The following is a 19,270-nucleotide window of genomic DNA, read 5'->3' as shown; positions in this document are numbered from 1 at the left end:
AGAGATGGTTAGGTTGCAGTTGCTCTTTTAGACAAAGATTGTGTGAAAGACATTGGCAAAGTGTCAAAAACTACAGTGGTTTGAATGTGTCCCCCAAAGTTCTTGTGTTAAAAACTTAATCCCCAATGCAACGGTGTTGGGAAGTAGAGCCTAATAAGAAGTAATTAGTTTATGAGGGTTCTGCCCTTGTGAATGGATTAATGTCATGATCATGGGAGAGGCGAAACTCCATCTCTACTAAATATACAAAAATTAGCTGGGTGTGGTGGTATGCACCTGTAGTCCCAGCTACTCAGGAGGCTGAGGCAGGAGAATTGCTTGAACCTGGGAGGCAGAGGTTACAGTGAGTCAAGATCATGCCATTGCACTGCAGCCTGGAAACAGAGTGAGACTCCATCTCAAAAAAAAAAAAAAAAAAAAAAAATTACTAAAGATTTTTTCTTAAAGGCAAACTTTAATATTATTTAATTTACAAAAAAAATTATTTGCACATAACATTTCAGGACCATGAAATTCAGAGTGGAAGCCTCTAAGGTATTATCTAGCCCCAAATCTTTAATTTATAGATAAAGAAATCAAGTTCGAGAAGGAGAAGGCAGTTCTTCCAAAGTCACACACCACCGTTAGGAACAAGGTTAGAATTTGAACTCAGGAACTCTGGCTCATGAGTGATTCATTAAGGAAATAGTTATTACACAATTACTATATGTCAAGCACTGTGTTAGATACTAGAACATATAAACAATCCAAAAAGAAATACTGCTGCCCTTGTATGAAATGGAAAAGGAGATTTATACATGCAAACTTGAATGTTATGAAAAGAAGATACCATGGGATTTGACCTGGCCTGGAGGTCAGGGATGGCTTCCCTGAGGAAATGGCATCTGAGCTGAGATCTAAGAGGGATGAGTAGGAATTAATGAGATGAAAGGGTATGGCCTGGGGGAGCAGAAGAAAATTCTAGGTAGAAGGGAGCCTGTGTGCAAAGATTCTGAGCATGTTCCAGTATATATCACTATGTCTTGACTATTGAATCGAATAAAATACAGCTGGGTTTTTTCCAGCCTTCTTGTTTTTGTCTTTCCTTTGATTTAAGAAGGTGTAATGCATGAATGTAATGTCCAGTCTTCAATCCCTATTTGCTACAAGAAAGAGCAAACACAACCTGTGCTTAGCAGAAAGGTAAAACTGGATCTGGAATGACTTTTTTGGTATAATTTTTAAAGCTGCAAAAATAAAAGAATTGATTGGAACTCATTCTGAACTCACTGAAACATTTTTTTGGTCTTTTTAAATATTATTCCAGAAGTGAAAAAAATTACTCTCACCCCAAATCTCTTGATTTGCACCTAACTCCCATTAAATTCAATCCTTTATTTATAATTTCTCACTTTCTTTGTCTGAAATACAAGGAAAAGAATGGAACTCTGAAAGCATAGAGATCACAAAGTCCAATGGAAAATAAAAACTTTAGAATTAGGGATACTTTGATATTTTGCTTTCATCTTAAAAGCAAGGAAATGTGAACCACATAGGATGAGCTCTGCATATGGGAGGAGGTGGGGAAGATGCATGAAGCAGGGACACTAGGAAAGCAATGGTCTAGGATCCATTCTTCTAGATGCAAGCCGCTACCAACTGACTTGAACCCCCATCTTGTCTGGTCTTTTCATCTTCTTTTAACAACTTAGCCTGCTACACTCTCTTAACTGCGTATTAGAAGCTGTAGTGAGACATAGGATGCATATGAGCAGGGTTGCACGTCAACTCAGTAGATCCATGGCTATGAGGTTCCAGTCCTAATTTCAAATGGGGAGAATGAAGGCTATCTGAGCCATGACAGATAGAGAATACCTCTTCATCTGGGGAAGGGAAAGGATGGGCAGTGAATGACCACATAGATGTACTATCTACTGTGTATCTGGGTTTGCATGCTTGCATTGTAAATACACCCTTGTGTCTTTCAACATGCTGAATCTCAATGGGAATTGAGATTCTTGTGGGTGCTAAATGTTACAGTTTTAAAAGAAATGAAGCATTCTATATTCTTTTGAGTCCGAGTCTTCCAAATGTGTGTTAAAGTATCTATTGAAAGAGTTTAGAACGCAGACTACAAGGCTACATGGGAACATGGATTTAGGAAATCCTGAGTCCACAAAAATATCAGAGCACCAGTGACACTGTATAGAAGAGCCACTCAAGACAATGATACATAATTCGTTTTTGCTGATGATCCCAAAGATTGGGACTAGCTGAAGGAGTTATCTTCACCATGGCCTCTAATTCCAAAAAACAATGAAGCCCTTTGTCCCCATTAATACAGCTTCACAATCTTTCTACAGTTTCCTCTTCTCTCAGTTCTTACATCTGTGGGTAGAACCAGTCTCTTTTCATTAACTTCAGGACAGAAGCCTGGAGTTAGCTCTTTCCATTCCACATCGCTAATCATCTACATGCAATCCATCACCAAGTCTGCTTCTTCCTTCACTATTCTCTCAGGTTAGTTCTTTCCAGCTTCTTTTTCTTTGTCACCATCCTAGTCCAAGCCCTCACCACCTCAGCTGGAATACTGCAATAATAGTCTAGCTAGTCCGTGATTAACCAGCTCCTCTTCCTGTGTTTAGACAGCTCTCCATTGTGTGAATCTTGATAGGAGACAGAGCCCACTTCCTGCTGTAGAAGCCCAGAAGGGCAGCTCATCTGTCTCCCAGCCTCTTGCAGCTGGAGCTCAGTTGCCTAATCAGAAGCATCCATCCTCAACATGAAATCTGGGGCTAGTAATGCACAGGGCAGAAACAGTTGAGAAATCTTAGGTGGCAGCAGCAGTGACAGCAACAGCAGTGGATGCCTTTAGTGTCACACAGGAGGTCCTAGCACACCAGGTCAGCCTCAGTGCCTAGCGGTCAGCCACTGTGCTACGGGTGTCCTCACCAGACCAATTCCATGGGAGTAAATTCAACCATGGCTCTGGCTATAAAGACCCCTTCACTCCTGCTCATTTCCTAAACCTGGTTTTCTGACCTTCCAGCATGTCTGTGAGTGATGTGATAATCCATTTGAAAAATTCCTTTTATGCTCAAGACAGCAAGAATTAGTTTCTGTTCTGAGAACCTTCAATGATATTCTCATTTCTATATCCAGCCCCCTCCCCCAAGCTATCACCCATGCCGCTGCAAAACTCATTTAAAAACTTCACCTTTATCGTATCATTTCTCTGCCTAAGAAGGTACAATGAATTCTACATGAAGTCAAGCTCCTTATCTTGATATTCAACATCCTGAATAATCCCACCTCTCTCCATCTAACAGAAACTGCCATTTTCTCTGCTGTCTGTCAAGATAGTAGCTTTCAAATTTTTTATGAGATGCACAGAAATACCAAAATTAAGAACCAATAAACACACAAAACTGAAGCAAGCTCTTCATGAAAAACATACTTACTCTTACCATATGTGATCAATTCTGATATTCTCTATTCCATTCTGTCCCACTTTAAAAAACTGTTGGTTGATGCTCATCAAATTGATTTGTTAAACACAGGTTTAGCCTATATTGTGGTTTGCAGGCCACCCACACTCTATTCCCAGTTCCATCAGGAAGTACATAAAGAGATTAAGTCAAAACCATCAGTTAATCCCACTTTTCCTATTAAGGTTTCTTGTAGTTATACAAACCTTGCAGAAAAAAAAAATTGTCATCCTGACGAAGTAGGCCTATGAAAAATATTCATGAATACTGAATAATATTTGAATATGTAGTTAAATCAATTACAAAAACTGTTCTTTCCAACTGTTTTTTGATTTTGCTCTATTACTATAGAAGGAAATTTTTTGATTCCACATTTTTAAAAGCAGTTTTTGCCCAGAGTTGGTCTCTTGGAAGGGTTCAGTTCAAGACTTAGGGCACTGGCTACACTGGTTTGGCCTAGGACGTTTCTCTGCAGAAACTCTAACCAAACACCTGTGTGACAAATCATTGCTGACACTTACCAAATGAGTGAGGTAGACTTGGATTATTAAAACGATTAGTAAAAAGGCAAGTCTACACAGGTGGGACTGGAGGTTTTAATGAGCTGTTAAAATTGCACACGTCTCTTTATTAAAATCCAAAGGTTGATTTGAGAAATGGAATTGGGGCAGGGGATGGGGATTGGGATCTAGAAATGGTGGTAGGTGGAGACTGACAAAAGACTAAGCAACTCAGGACTGCTGGTGGTACATCTGAGTTCCTGCTCTGGGGACTTCAGGGACATTGTCTCACCAGCTGCTGCCCGTTCACAGCTGATGACTCCCTTCCTAGAGGTTTCTGATGTCAATGCATTTAGTCCTTTTGTTTGATGGCCTGTAGCCTTTGTGCTTTGCAGCCACTATAACAATCTGTTTACCTTTATGAATAGCTAATAGACAGTAGATGTGCTCCCCTGGGGTTAGAACTGTACACTGAGGTAAGAAAGGAAAGATTTTTCTTTCTGTTGACTCTGCAATGATTTATCTTCCAATGTATCATTGCATTTATCCATCTTTGTGGGCTGGAGCTGGAATGCTAGCTATATGGAATCAGATACACAGAGCAGACTCTCCCCCCGCCCCCCCCAACCCCGCAACCTGCTTCCCCTCCCCAGCTTAGGAAGAGCATAAATAATGACCCTCTCCCTCTTACTCCTATTGGCTGAAATACCTTAGACTTTTGGCTATGTCCAATACCTTTGGAGTTCTCTTCAGCTCTCTGCTTCACAGCTTCCTTTGTCTACATTAAAAGAAGCACACAAGAGTCATCAAGATAAACCCAAATCAGAAATTCCTGGGTAAACAGAAAAACGCATCCTGTAACTTGCATGCTGATTGTCCCATTCCTGCCCCTCTCCCTCCCCATCCCATCTTCTCATTGCTTTTCAGAGCTTCAAGCTTTTGCTGGAGTGAAAAGCTACTGGTACTGGGGAGACAAGTATTTTCTTATTTTTTCTCTGTATAATCTACAGGGACATCTTTGCCTTTGTCTGCACTACTATTTGGGGGTGGCGATAAAGTAAGGGAGGTTGACTAACAGATCATGGAAAAGAATCCTAGAAATTGGAAGCCATCAATAGCAAACATTCCTACTGCTGCCCCTCTCCCCATACAGGGGAGGCAGTGTAGAATGGGGATTAAGAACTTGCAGTCAGATGACTTGGATTAAATCCTGCTCTGCCTCTAGCTTCCTATCTGACCTTGACACATTCCCAGTTTTCCCCTTCGAACTCCAGTTATTATTATTATCCCCTGCGGGGACAGAGGTGTGTGCCCTACCCTCTAGGAGCTTGCACTGAAATGGAAAGCGTATTCTGGCCACATGTTCTACATCACTATTTTCCCAGAGTTTCACCACGGTGCATGCTGGTGGGACCTACAGGAGGGACTTGATTTCCTTCACATGATTGAGCATTGTGGGCTAGGGAGCTCACCTTTCCCATCCCGTCTTTTAAGATAAATGACATCCTTGGCCTTCCAGGTTGGTTGATCTTCTGGTGATATGACACCAACCTGAGGTTTCAAAGCAGAATCTTTCCCTGTCAACAGCATGTATGGCACACAGCTGGCACCCTATTTGGAAGCAGTGATGGCCATATGTGAAAATGGATGCTTCTGGTGGCAGAAGAATGGATTTCATTCTCCAGCAAAATTTCTAATTTCTAATTTCAATGTGAGAGGAGCCTACCTTCCTTCCTCCCTTTCTCATTCCCTTCCTTCTTTCCTTCCTTCCTTCCTCCCTCCCTCATTCCCTTCCTTCTTTCCTTCCTCTCTCTGTCATTCACTTCCTTCCTTCCTTCTTTCCTCCCTCTCTCCCTCATTCACTTCCTTCCTCCCTTCCTCCCTTCCTCCCTCTCTCCCTCCCTTCCCTCCTTCCTCCCTCCCTCCCTCCCTTCCCTCCTTCCTCCCTCCCTCATTCACTTCCTCCCTCCCTTCCTTCCTTCCTTCCTTTCTTCCTTCCTCCCTCCTTCCCTTCCTTCCTCCCTTCCATCCTTTCTTCTTTATTTTTCTTCACCCGTTTCCTGCCAGAAATCATTAGATTATTTCGGACATCTTTCTTCATTCTTAAATTAAGCTTGTTGACATTAGCTGGATGTTATAACTTCTTCCAAAAGCCATATCTGCATAGTGTGTCTAATTAGATCCTAGCATTTTAATAACTCATAGGTTCAATTTTTTAATATACAAATCTGGAGGACACTAGAGTGAACTAAAGTAATTTCACCATCTGCAAAAGATTTCACAGACAAACAGTACTTAATCTGAGAAATCCCTTGATAAATTTGCCAGTAGGCCAACCCTCCTCACTGGTACAAGGGAGGCTTATAACAGGAACCCTTTGTGCATTGTGGAAGGCAAACACACATGCATTTTACATAAGCAAATTCTAAACCAACTGGCCATGATTTTTTTCAATTACACTTTCCCCAAAATAACCCTTTTAGAACAAGTTTGCAAAGGTTTTTTTCTCCATAATTGTACTCTGCTCTTGGAGTGCCCAAATGGATGGGGAAGGCAAACAGAGTCAAAGCTTTTCATGGAACCACAGTCATTTCTTGCACTGGACGTTGCTTATTTTTGTCCTCTCTTGAGAGAGAATTGCAGAGAAGATTTTACATCTGTCTCAAAATTGATTATCTGTTTTTAGTTTTACCAAGTTCAGACTTTACAAAATCCCAACAAAAGAAACACAACAATAACACTTATCACCCTCTGCCATCCTCCTGGTAGGCGAGTCTGCTGGGCATTTGTGTTTGGAGTAACATTATTTGTTGGTATTTACTATGAAATGCTACAAACTTACAAGTAGCAACAGGAGGACAGTGTGAGGACAGCTGCCTTTTTTGTGTGAATTGATTCAAGGCTCTCATTCATAAATTAGCTAGACCTTTGGTCAGTTTTTATATTTCTTTTTTCAGGTAATAACTTAGCGAAGTCTGGATCCAAGCCACTCTCATGAGTGCTACCCTTTAAACAAATTGTTTGAAGTCCAGCTTTCACTTTTTGGGGATAAACAAAAATAATGCTTAATATTGTAGAATCATTCTTTGTTTTTATTTTACATGATTAATGGTCTTTCTACCAGAAGGACAAATGTATTGCATAAAACAATATTTAAGTAAATAAAGGTAGAAAAGGTACGGAGAAGCAGAAAGTAAGACGAAAAGAGGCACAGAGGAGAAGGCAGAGAAAAGGAAAAAGAGGAAGAGAGAAAGGAAAAGGGACAAGGAGAGGGAAAGAATGAAAAAGGGAGAGGTTGGGAGACCGAGGCAGGCAGATCATAAGGTCAGGAGTTCGAGACCAGCCTGGCCAATATGGTGAAACCCTGTCTCTACTAAAAATACAAAAATTAGCTGGGCATGGTGGTGTGTGCTTGTAGTCCCAGCTACTCAGGAGGCTGAGGCAGGAGAATTGCTTGAATCACGCCACTGCACTCCAGCCTGGGTGACAGAGCGAGACTCCATCTCAAAAAAAAAAAAAAAAAAAAAAAAAGGAAGAAAGGAAGAAAGAAAGGGCAAGGAAGAGAGAAGGGGAGAAAAGATTGGTTTTGGAAGCCTTTACAAAGGGCGGAAAAAAATTTAGTTACTGGACTAAACATCATCACTGGATCTCATTGATGAGTACATAATAAAAAGTACTGAGAGCTTGTCCAAATTCTTCAAGTTTCCACACAAAGTTTTCAAATACATATCCAAACCCAGCAAGCCGTATCAGAATGGCCCAGTAAAGGTTATTCTTAATATAACCCACATGGCAGCTGGGATGTCCCTGCCCCTTGAGATCAAGATAAGTTTGGCTTGCATCTTTATTCTGTGTCTTGTAGAGGTCCAAATCTCCCCTGCCCTGAGCTTTCTGTAACTTTCTGGGAAGGTGGTGGTGAAAGGACATGGCAGAGTGTAAGTTTATCTTCTCAGTTTTACTGTGGGCTGAAAGAGCCTGACCTTGCTTAAATCATTCAATTTAGGGTTGCTCTCACTAATTCAAATGTGTTATTTTATTCGACACCATATTAATCCTGATGTAAATATTTCAATTTCCAAAAAACACTGACAAGGCTTTATATGTGGAAGGTACTTTATTGAATATTTGGGAAAGAAAAGAAGATTTTTAAAATCAAGTTTATAGAGTTATTATTTAAACATAGTAAAATGCATCCCTTCTGAGAGTACAGTTTGCTGAGGTTTTACTCATGTAGTTATTTCGTAGCCACCACCATAATTAAGATATAGAACACTTCCATCATACTACAAAGTTCCCTTGGCCCCTTGGTCAATTTCTACTCCACTCCACCCCTAGTCCCAGACAGCCAGTGATCTGCTTTCTGTCTTTATAGATTAGTTTTGTCTGTTTTAGAATTTTATATAAATCAAATCATACCATATGTATTTTTTTGTGTCTGGCTGCTTTTGCTCTACACAAAGTTTTTGAGATTCATCTTTGTCGTTGTTAAGTATCAGTACTTAAGTATCTTTCCCCTCTGAGTAGTATCCCATTGTATGAATATACTACAAAATGTTTACCCACTCACCTGTTGGTGGACATCTGGTGTTACTGAGTTGTCTATTATGGCTAAATCTGCTATGTGTGGATGTTATTATTTAAAAGTCTGTGTGGATGCATGTGTTGTTTCCTTTGGAAAAAATACCCAGGCTTAGGAATTGTTGGACCATGTGTAAGGTATGATTGATTTCATAAAACTGCCATACAGCTTTTCAAAATCATTGTGCCATTTTAGAATTCCACCAGCACAACATGAGAATGCTACTTCCTCTATGTCCACACCAACACTTACAATTAGTAGTCTTTTTAGTGCTAGATGTTCTAGCAGACGCATAATGGTATCTCATCGTGGTTTTAATTTGCACTTCCCCTATGATTTCATGTTGAACATCATTTCATGTGCTTATTTGCCATTCATACATCTTATTGTGGTGAAGTGTTTGTTAAGTCTTTTGCCTGTTTTACTGCGTTGTCTTCTTACTAAGGAATTATGAGAGCTCTTTATACATTCTGGATAAAAGCCCTCTCTCAGGTATATATTCTGCAAACATTTTCTCCTGCTCTGTGGCTTGTCTATTCATCTCCTTAATGCTGTTGTTTGATGAGCAAAGGTTTTAAACTTTGATGAAGTCGAATTTATTGATTTTTTTCTTTTATGGTTTATATATTCTAAGTCCTGTCTTAAGAAATTTTTTGTCTACTCCAAAGAGGAGATATTTTAAACATAATATTTCAAGCAATTTTAAGTTGAACATTACACATCCCTGCTGGCCTCTCATCCACCAAGATTTTACACTCACCATTCTGTGCAGAGATGCTTCAGACTGGCCCCCTCCTGGGCTCATCACTCCCTCATACTCCGGATAATCCGCCATGCCAAACCCAACACTGCCTTTAATATGCAGCCGCTCAAATTTCTAAAGCTCCAGGATTACCTTTGCATGATTAAAACCTACAAGATGTCCAGTAAATCAAAAGGGTTTTCCAGAACACAGTTGAGATGAGAATAGCATTTTTTATCATTATGTTATTGAATCAACTGTAACTTCTAGCTCAAGTTTCCCATCAATATTTTGGGATTTTAGTTAAACTATGTATTTTACTGAAATAATAGTCAAAGCCCTGGAGACCTCAGAAACTTGATCTCTTTTTAACTATGGTATCCATACTTCTGATTCTGATGTGATATGGTTGAATGAAAAATGAATAAGCTACTTCCCTCCATGGTAGCACTTTGTCTTCCGGTCTTATGACATTCCACATGATCATCCCACAGTACAGAATGTTATCCTAGTGACCGTCCTCTTATTCCAAACTCCTGAGACCACTTCACGCAGGTCTACCTATGGAAGATCTCAGACATTGCAGGGCTACTTTGTAATATAGAAACTCAGTCTTAAATTGCTCTTCTCAAGAGTTCAACTCCAATGTTATAATTAATAGATACTTTCCTTTAAAAATTTATCTTTCGTTGGATTCAAACTGCTCTGTTGCTTCAAGTGTAACATATCCCAAAGATAATTAGTCCTTTCTTCCAAAATGGCTTCTCTTTTCTACAGTCCCATTTATGTCCTGCATGCTTTAGACTCTTACATCCTCATTATCCTCTGTCTGTTACTGTGGGCTATTATCCTGAAATGCCTAAGATTTGTCCTTTCTTTTCTATTCCCACCCTAGATTGGGCCTTTCTTGCTTGAGTTACTGCGGTAACTTCCAACCTACTGTCCCCAAGATTTTTCTCTCCTCTCATTCTCTTGGCCCTGTCCTCAGCCCACAGAATTTTTATATTAGGAGATCTTTCTGACCTTGCTTAATAACCTCCCTTGCCTCACCTGCCTAACTTTGGATACCCCTGGAAACAGGCCTCACTCCACTTATCTGAATCTGGACCATCACAAATTCTGTTCCAACGGGGCTGTCTGTGCACTCTCTCCCTGTGTGTACCAAGCTCGTTCTGTCTTTGGATTATTTGCTTGGGCTATTAACCCTCCCTAAACACTCTGAATTTAAAATGTCACTTTTCACAGTTACTTTCTAAATCTTTCTCTTTTAAAATGTGGCTCATTTTACCTTCTCCAATTTCTCTCTTCTGTAAACGACCATTTCACTTATCATTTACTGAGTCCCAGTTGGAATATCTAGATACTATCCAGCTCACAGAGTTCGTGTGAGAATCAAATGGAAACCAAAGGGAAACAAGGGGTAACCTGCCGATGACAGAGTCTCCATGAGGCACTAACCAGCCCTTGAGGCTTCTGGTAAGTAGGGCTGGACTCTGCTCCTCCCCTTGACATTTGCTCTCCCCTTCCACTAATTTCGAGGAGACTGAAGCTTCCCGGGGAAAACAAAGGACTTGATCCTGTTTACTATTGGGAATTCCAGCCATGTCTGATGGGCTGGCTTGGTCTCAATAGGAGCCAAAAGAACATTCGAGTCTTCAGAGAAAAGTTATCACAGGGAACAAGGAGCCTGGCCCAGGAAACCAGAATGGAAGGGGGTTTCAGAAATGGTCCAACAGGTGACACCAGAGTCATCCCAACCTAGTGCAGGTGACAGCACTTGTTGTTGTAGAAACAAAGCTTAGTTATGTGAAATTGAATGGCTCTATATTAAGCACTGCAGCACTTTGCGGCTTGATAACCCTTCCTGACAACTCTTCCTTCTCTTTCCCTGCCTCCCTGCCCGAGCAAAATACAGAGGAGCATTCTTCTCTTTTTGCCAGAGTGGTGACAAGATCTCTGGCCTCAAGGTACAGTGGCATGATTCCAGTTTCCCCAACAATGACTGCAACAGATTCCCACCTTCACAGGTGCCTAGAGGGACAAGGGCCAAGTTCCACTTCTAGAGGGGCACCTCTGTGAACCTGCCAGAGCCCAGACTGCAGATTCTGGGCTTGACACTGACCACAGGGGCTGGATGAGTAAGTGGAAGGCTGGATCACAAGCCGAGGCTCCCTTAACACAGCTGAGGGGAGCCCTGTACCCAACTAAGTCTCCCAGTGTAGTTAAGATCAATTCTCTAATTCCTGAAGTGAAGTGTGACCTTTTTCTTCTACACAAAAGCACAGAGACTCAGAGTAGACATCAAAAACAACTACACTTTAATTGCGCTCGCTGTCCTCCCATTACCGAGTTAGGGGAAGAGCAGGGATTCATATAAAATTAAAGGGCTAAAGTTTCTCACCAATTCAGGTGGGACTCAGTGCAATCTGGCTGTGAGGAAGGAGTTGTTCTGATGGCCTATGGATTCCTGGGAAGTTGGGTCTTTATCCATTTGAGGGAAGAAATAACCTGAATTTAAAAGGTCTCAGGAGCTGCAGCAATAGTAACACAAACTAGGTGACTATCCTCATTCCTTAAACTGCTCTGGAGCTCTTCCTTTCAGGAGGCCAGCTAATGTTGACCAGTCTCTGAAAGACAGCAGCCAGGCATGGAGGCCGCACTGTCTTGTCATATCATAGGTGATCAGGCTAAATTATCCTACCCTTTAAAATCATACGGCTACAGCTATTCCCACACTTGCATTTCAAGCATAGCATTGCCACCTACATGAAAAGTATTATACTATATTCAAATTGCATCAGTCATATACAGGTATAGTCCATAAATTTCAACTACACTAGAGCACAAGCTGATGACTAAAGAAAGAAAATACTGCAAAGTGGCATTCACTTAGGGAGCCTGAGGCCACAAAAATGACAGTGTGCTGGGGTCTCTACCAAGATATTACCCGATGCTACCTTGTATTTTGTGAGGCTTTGGTGAGACTCTCTGTCTTCAAGGCCCAGTGGCAACATATCCCCTTTGCATTGGGTGTGGAGGTTTCTGGCCCTATTAGCATTATAGAAGGTGAACTATGTAATAGGCTGGATTTGTAATAGGTTGTGATAGAAGTTGTATAATAGGTGTAATAGGTTGTGTAATACTGTGTAATAGATTGGATCTGGCTCTATTAGTATTATAGAAGTTGTAATGTATAATAGGTTGGAAAGGGAAATGAATTTCCTTTTGCATTTGTTTTATAAGTTTAAAATATGTCAAAGTTCACCTAATCCTATAAAATTCTGTATACACATCCAACAGAAGGAAAAAATGTTACTCTTCTAGAGTTTTACCTTCAGGGTTTTTTAATATAAATAAAATAGATAATGACAGTTAAAGTGTAAATTCTTGTTTCCCTCTTCAGCACGATTTACTCCCTTTTTTTTCCTCCTTCAATCAACCTTTCCTGTTGTTTGAGCTCCCTGTATATGTTTTTAATCTTTTTTCCTCTTACATTTGTATTCGTGAACAATGTATAGTACTACTTTGTGTTTTTACATTTCAACACCAAAGCTATCACACTGTACAAATCTTTCAGAAACTGTTTTTTTTTCCTTCTACTATTTTAAGACATATCTATGTTGATACATATAAATCTAGTTACATTCATACAGTATTGCCTTGCCACACAAAATATGGTCTATGGCTTAGCAACAGCATCCTGACTAGGAAGCTTCTTAAAAAGGTAGAATCTTCTTCAAAGTTTCTTTGGTCATTCAAGATCTTCAGAATTCTAAAATCAGCTTGTCAATTTCTTCGAAACCCAGCTGGAATTTTGATTGGGACTGCATTAAATCTATAGATCAACTTGAGCAGCATAGATAGATGAACAACATTGAGTGTTTTGATCCATGAACACAGTATCTCTCTCCATTTATTTAGGTCTTCTTTAATTTCTCTCGACAATCCTTTTTCGTTTTAGTATAAAAGTCCTGCATATATTTTGTCAAATGTATCCCCAAATATTTTATATCTTTGATGCTATTGTAAATAGTACTGTCTTTAAATTTATGTGTCTACTGCTAGTATAAAGAAATACAACTGATTTTTAAATTATCTACCTCATATCGTGCCGTTTTAGTTTCTTGTTGTTGTGTTTTGTAGATTTGGTAGAATTTTCTCCATACACAATCATGTTGTCTGTAAGTAAAGACAAGTTTTACCTTTTCCTTTCCAGTCTTTCTGCTCACTTTCTTCTTCCTCCTCCGCTTTTCTCTTCCTCTTCCTCCACATCCTCCTCCTTGTCCTTCTTCGTTGGCTTAGCAGTTACAACCTTTTCTATTAGCGGTTGCTTTAAGGGTTGTAGAAAATATCTTTAAATAATCACAGTCTACCTTCAAGTGACATTATTCCACTTTACATGTAGTACAAGAACCTTACACCAGTATACTTTCATTTCCCTCCTCTGGCCTTTGTGTATTGTTCTCATAGGTTTTGCTTCTACATATATTATAAACCTCACAACACATTGTTACTATTTTGGTTTTAGATGGTCACTTATTTTTAAATGATTAAAAATAAGAAAAATATTTGCTATATTTACAGGTGTGCCTCATACTTTTATATGTAGATTCTGATTTCCATCTGATACTTGGTGGACTAATTTCCTCCTCCTGAAGACTTTCTTTAACGTCATAGAAATTCAGGTTTGCTGGTGATGGATTCTTTTAGCTTTTGTATGTTCAAAAGTCTTTGTTTTGATAAGCATTTCTGAACTACCCTTATTTTAGAATTCCAGAATTTTTTTTCAACTTTTAATACTTCAAAGATGTTCCACTGTTTCCTGGTTTGCACTGTTTCTAGTGACTAAATGCAAATTTTAACCTGCGTTTTCCTAAAAACAATGTATCTTTTTTCCCTGGCCACTTTTAAGATTTTTTCCTTATCACTAGTTTTAAGCAATTTGATTATGTCCTCAGTGTCGTTTTCCTCATGTGTGTGTGTTTGTGTGTGTGTGTGTGTGTGTGGTTTACTGAGCTTCTTGAAACTGTAGGATTACAATTTGCAGCAAATGGGAAACATTTTGGTCATTAAGCTTCCCCTATATATATATACTTTTACTCACTTCTCCTTTTCTCACCTTCTTGGACTCTAAAACAGATATATTAGGCCACCTGAAATTGTCCCACAGCTCACTGATGCTCTGTTTTTCTTTTCTTTTTTCTTTTTTTTTTTTTTAGTCTTTTCTCTCTCTGTTTAATTTTGGTTTCAATTGCTATGTCTTTAAGTTTACTACATTTTCTTTGTTGGCGTCTAACAACAAAGAACAGAGAGCAATGAACGAAAGCATGGAGTATAAAGTGCAGGAAACTAAGTTAGTTAGTGTTCCTGAATCTTGAAGTCCAGGGGGCAAAAATGAAGAGTGTTGAAGCTGACAAGGTGTGGCCAGTGCCAGATAAAATAAGACCTCAAATACCTTAAGCATGTGAGACTTTGACCTCAGTCAGTGATTCTCAACCTTCAGTGTGGATAGGAATTACTCGAGGAGCTTGTTAAAATGTTGACTTGTTGATTTGTTAAAATGCTTGCTCAGACAAGTCCTGTTTGAATTTGCAATCCACAGAACTGTAAAACATAATAAAATGATGATTTTTTTAAGCCACTGAGTTGTTGCACAAAGCTTTGTTGGGTAACAACAGACAACCAACACAGAATCGGGCCTCATATGCACTAACTACATATTAAAGTCACTTAGGGAGCTTTTTAAAAATATTGATTCCCGAATTCTAACCTTAGGGACTCTGATTCAATTGGTCTGAAGTGAGGCTTAGGTATTGATAGTTTTAAGCTCCAAAGATATGCCTTATAATAGACTCTATATAGATTTTGATGTGCAGCCAGAGTTTAAGGCCACTGCAACAGGTGTTGAAGAACCATGGAACAGGTTTGAGCGGGTAGCTGATGTAATCAAGCTTGTGTATAATACCATCATTGTCAACTATACAGAAGACAGAGTTGACCTGAAGACTGGATCTAGGAAAATCAACTAGGAAGCTGCTACAGAAATCTAGGTAAGAAATGACAGGGGCTTGAACTAGGACAATGGTAGCAGGGCTGGAGAGGACAAGATGAATGAGAAAGATTTAGATGACACAACAGGTAGTTCTTGGAGAGTGAATATGAGAGATGAGGCAAAGGAAGGAGATCAATATATAGTTGAGAAATGCAGCCTGGGTGCCTGGGTCAATGATGGTGACATTCATAGTAACTTGAATAGCAATAAGAAGAGAAACAAGTACAGCCTTAGTGATAGGTTGACTTCACATTACCTGGAATATCTAAGTGGAGCTATCTGGCAGAGAGTTGGATATATTAATTTGAAGTTCAGGGGAGAGATGTTAGCTACAGATACTGAGTTAGATAGTAACTGAGACCAAGAGAATGGAGGTGATCTCCCAAGTATGAATCTCTAAGTATGAAACATCCATTAGCCTGTTGGGCAAGAAAAGCCATGGGCTGAGGATAGAACCCCAGGAACACCAAGGTTTGTGTGGGTCAGGTGAAAACCTTGAAGGAAGCCAAGAATAAATAACCAGTCAAATCACCTGGCTATACTGGGAGTCAGTGAGGGATACTTAGGCTGTAGATCTCAACCCCATTTTTTATGTTTTATGGTGTCTTGCTATTCTGCAGAGGTGAAAAGTCATCAAATGATACTTGCTTGGTTGGAAGGCAGATGGGAGGCAGAGGCCATCCTCTGTCAGCTGTTTCTCCTGGCAAGTAAAGTCATGTATTCATAAGTGAAAAGACAATTGCAGGGCCAGATTCAGATGGCCAGATGATGGCTTTTTGGCTTCCATGTCCCCATCTTCTTCATCCCTTTATACCCATGCCTGTATTTCTTATGGTTTTATGGACTGTTAGAATCCACTATCTTCATGCTGCAGCTCTGGATTCATACCTTTAAAGTTAAATAAAATTGTATTTTCTTATTGTCAGCATTTCTTAACATGTTAAAATCATCTAAGCTGCTTCAAAAATCTTGAGGCAAAGCTCCCATGCTCAGATATCCTGATTTAACACAGTGAAGGAGTGGTCCAGGCATTATTATGTTTTTAAAAACATTCCAGGTAACTCTAATACATGCCTAGACTTAACTACTGACTTTTCAGTGGGCTGGGAAAGGCAGGCCCCCCCTTAATCTGGGTGGTCACAATCTAATCAACTGCCAGCATGGCTAGAATATAAGCAAGCAGAAAAATGTGAAAAGAGAGACTGGTCTAGCCTCCCAGATTACATCTTTCTCACATGCTGGATGCTCCTGCCCTTGAACATCATACTCCAAGTTCTTCAGTTTTAGGACTTGGACTGGCTCTTCTTGCTCCTCAGTTTGCAGATGGCCCATTGTGGGATCTGGAGATCACGTGAGTTAATAATAAACTCCCCTTTATATATACCTAGTAGCTCTGACCCTCTAGAGAACCCTAATACAGGTGTAGTCTTGATTATTTTGGTACAAACCACAAAACCTTGCATGCCCATTGTGTCTTCATGGTATGGATCAAGAAGTTGGGTGGTTATCTGATTTTCAGAGAAGAAACTGAGGGCGTTATTTACCTTGATTTATATTCTAAGTAAAACTTAGGTTGACCTAGGCTTCCTGAATTCAAAAGCTACATTATTAATGTTTACATACCTATAAGCACCTTCCTTGCCCTCAGTAGGTGAGCTATAAGTAATTGTAGAATAAATATTAGTGACTCAAGTATTTTGTAGAAGATTGGCTTCTAAATCTACTAAGTTTCCAGAAAGCATTTTTGTAAGTACTCATTTATTTGTTAGATATTCACTAACAAGCTAGACTTGGGTTTGATCCGGAGTTAGGGTGTTAATATAGCATGTGAATGAGATGAACTAGGAGTAGAACCTGTTTTTCATGCCAACAGCATCTAATCAGGCTAACGTCCTTCAAGTCAGTTTTCTGATTAAACATCCCAATTATCAGTTAATTGCTAGAGAATGGATGCAACTGACTCATTTATCTTCAAATTCCAAGCTGGAAGCCTCAAATGAACAAGAATAATTCTAGCTCCACAGTTAGCTAAATGCCAGGCTAAACCTGGCCAGTGTCACTGTAAAATATGTCCTCAGGCTTCACAACCCTAGCATGCAGTACCAAAGAGATTTAACCTCAATAGGGTGTTTTGAAGAGCGCTATCACAGCAGAGAGAGAAAATCCAATGGCACAAACCACATGGATCTACATTTTTCAAGATAACTACTTCACATGACTCCTTAATTAAAGTCATTAACGATAATTAACCTTGTGGGAAAAATGACTCATCTGATTGGTAAAAATACACTTGGTTTCATTTGGGTCTATTGTCTTCTTTCTAAGGTTACAGAGGAATTGTCTTTCCTTGGACACAGGTTTTCTCACCTGAAAAGCCAGAAGACAGCTTTGGATGACCCTTCCGTCAAGTTTGGAAAGACCTGGAGTACAAATGTGATACTGTATAAAAAATCTGATCTCTCTTAAATAAGCCTGCTCTTCTCCCTGGAGAGACAGAATGGACACCGGTTCAGCTGCCTTAAACATTACATGGGTTGATCAGTGATAAATAATGCAAGATTTCTCACTTTACTGGCTTCCTCAGAAAAATCAATCTAGGGACTCAATTTATTATTCACCTAAATGCATGGATCAATTAATATGCATTTTTTACTCCTGGGTTTTAATCAGATTTGAAACAAATGTGCTATCTTATGATACCATGAAGGAGCAAGATATGTAAAAGTTCCAATACTGAGGCAGAATTCTTCTAATTTCTCATTTTCAGTAAAGATATGATATAATTCTTCTAATTTCTCATTTTCAGCACATAGGAAGAAAATCCTGTGAGTTTCACTGTTCACAGAATTGCCAGATTGATTCCCCTTTCTTGCCTGGGGAGAATCAAGATAAATGCAATAGGCAAGAGGTGAATGAACTATTCTTTTGACCCTAGGGGAAAAAGTCACAGGGGTTGGGAACCTATTTTATTAAAGTGGTATAAGCCTTGTTAAGGGGCTGTTCATAGATATTCAATTTAAAACACATCTAGGTAACTCTTTTCTCCATTATGGCTACTTCTCATACAGTAGTTCCAATTTCCACAGGAGAACCCTCGGCAATTAGTCCACAGGTAACTTGTTCAGTCCTGAAATTAGGATCCACTGCAGATAGTGATGGCTCCTGACTTACAACAGTTCAACTTAAAAGTTTTTAATTTTACCATTGTGCAAAAAAGATATGTCTTCAGGAGAAACCATACTTTGATTACCCCATACAACCTTTCTGTTTTTCACTTTCAGTACAGTGTTCAATGAATTACGTGAAATATTCAACACTTTATTAGAACGTAGGCTTTCTGTGAGAGGATTTTGCCCAACCATAGGCTAACGTAAGTGTCCTGAGAATGTTTAAAGTAGGCTAGGCTGAGCTCTGGTGTTCAGTAGGTTAGGTGTATTAAATGCATTTTCAACTTACAATATTTTAAGCTTATGGGTTTATGGGGATGTAACCCCACTGTTAAGTCAAGGAGCATCTGTAATAGAACCTATAGCACTTGCTTGAAATATAGCAAACCAGAAGGTTAAAGTCAAGTCATATGAATTGTTCCTCTTTCATGTGGTGTAGTGGGTGCTGTGGTATGTCACCCAAATCCTGCTTTTAGAATCTAGACCCTCATTCCCTCAGCTTCCTGCAGTGTTGGCTGCTGAAAGGCCACAGCAAAGTTACCCTTTAAAAATTGCCAAGAGCTGAAGGGAGTTACCTCGCCCGATGTTATGCCCTGTCTCTCCCAGGCTGGTAGTCTCTCCTATACACTTATAGGGTGGAGAGGGAACATGAGTATGGGTGTGGATGTGGGTAGTGGTGGTTATACAAAGGCTCAGCCGCTTTCCTCGATTTGCATAATTCTGAAGGGCCACTCAAGCTCCAGAGGTTCCTATGGGATCAAAA

Source organism: Macaca mulatta, chromosome 7 (assembly GCF_049350105.2).
Source record: "Macaca mulatta isolate MMU2019108-1 chromosome 7, T2T-MMU8v2.0, whole genome shotgun sequence".
Taxonomy (NCBI): domain Eukaryota; kingdom Metazoa; phylum Chordata; class Mammalia; order Primates; family Cercopithecidae; genus Macaca; species Macaca mulatta.
The sequence above is the reverse complement of the archived record's forward strand: the minus strand, read 5'-3'. Positions refer to the sequence as shown.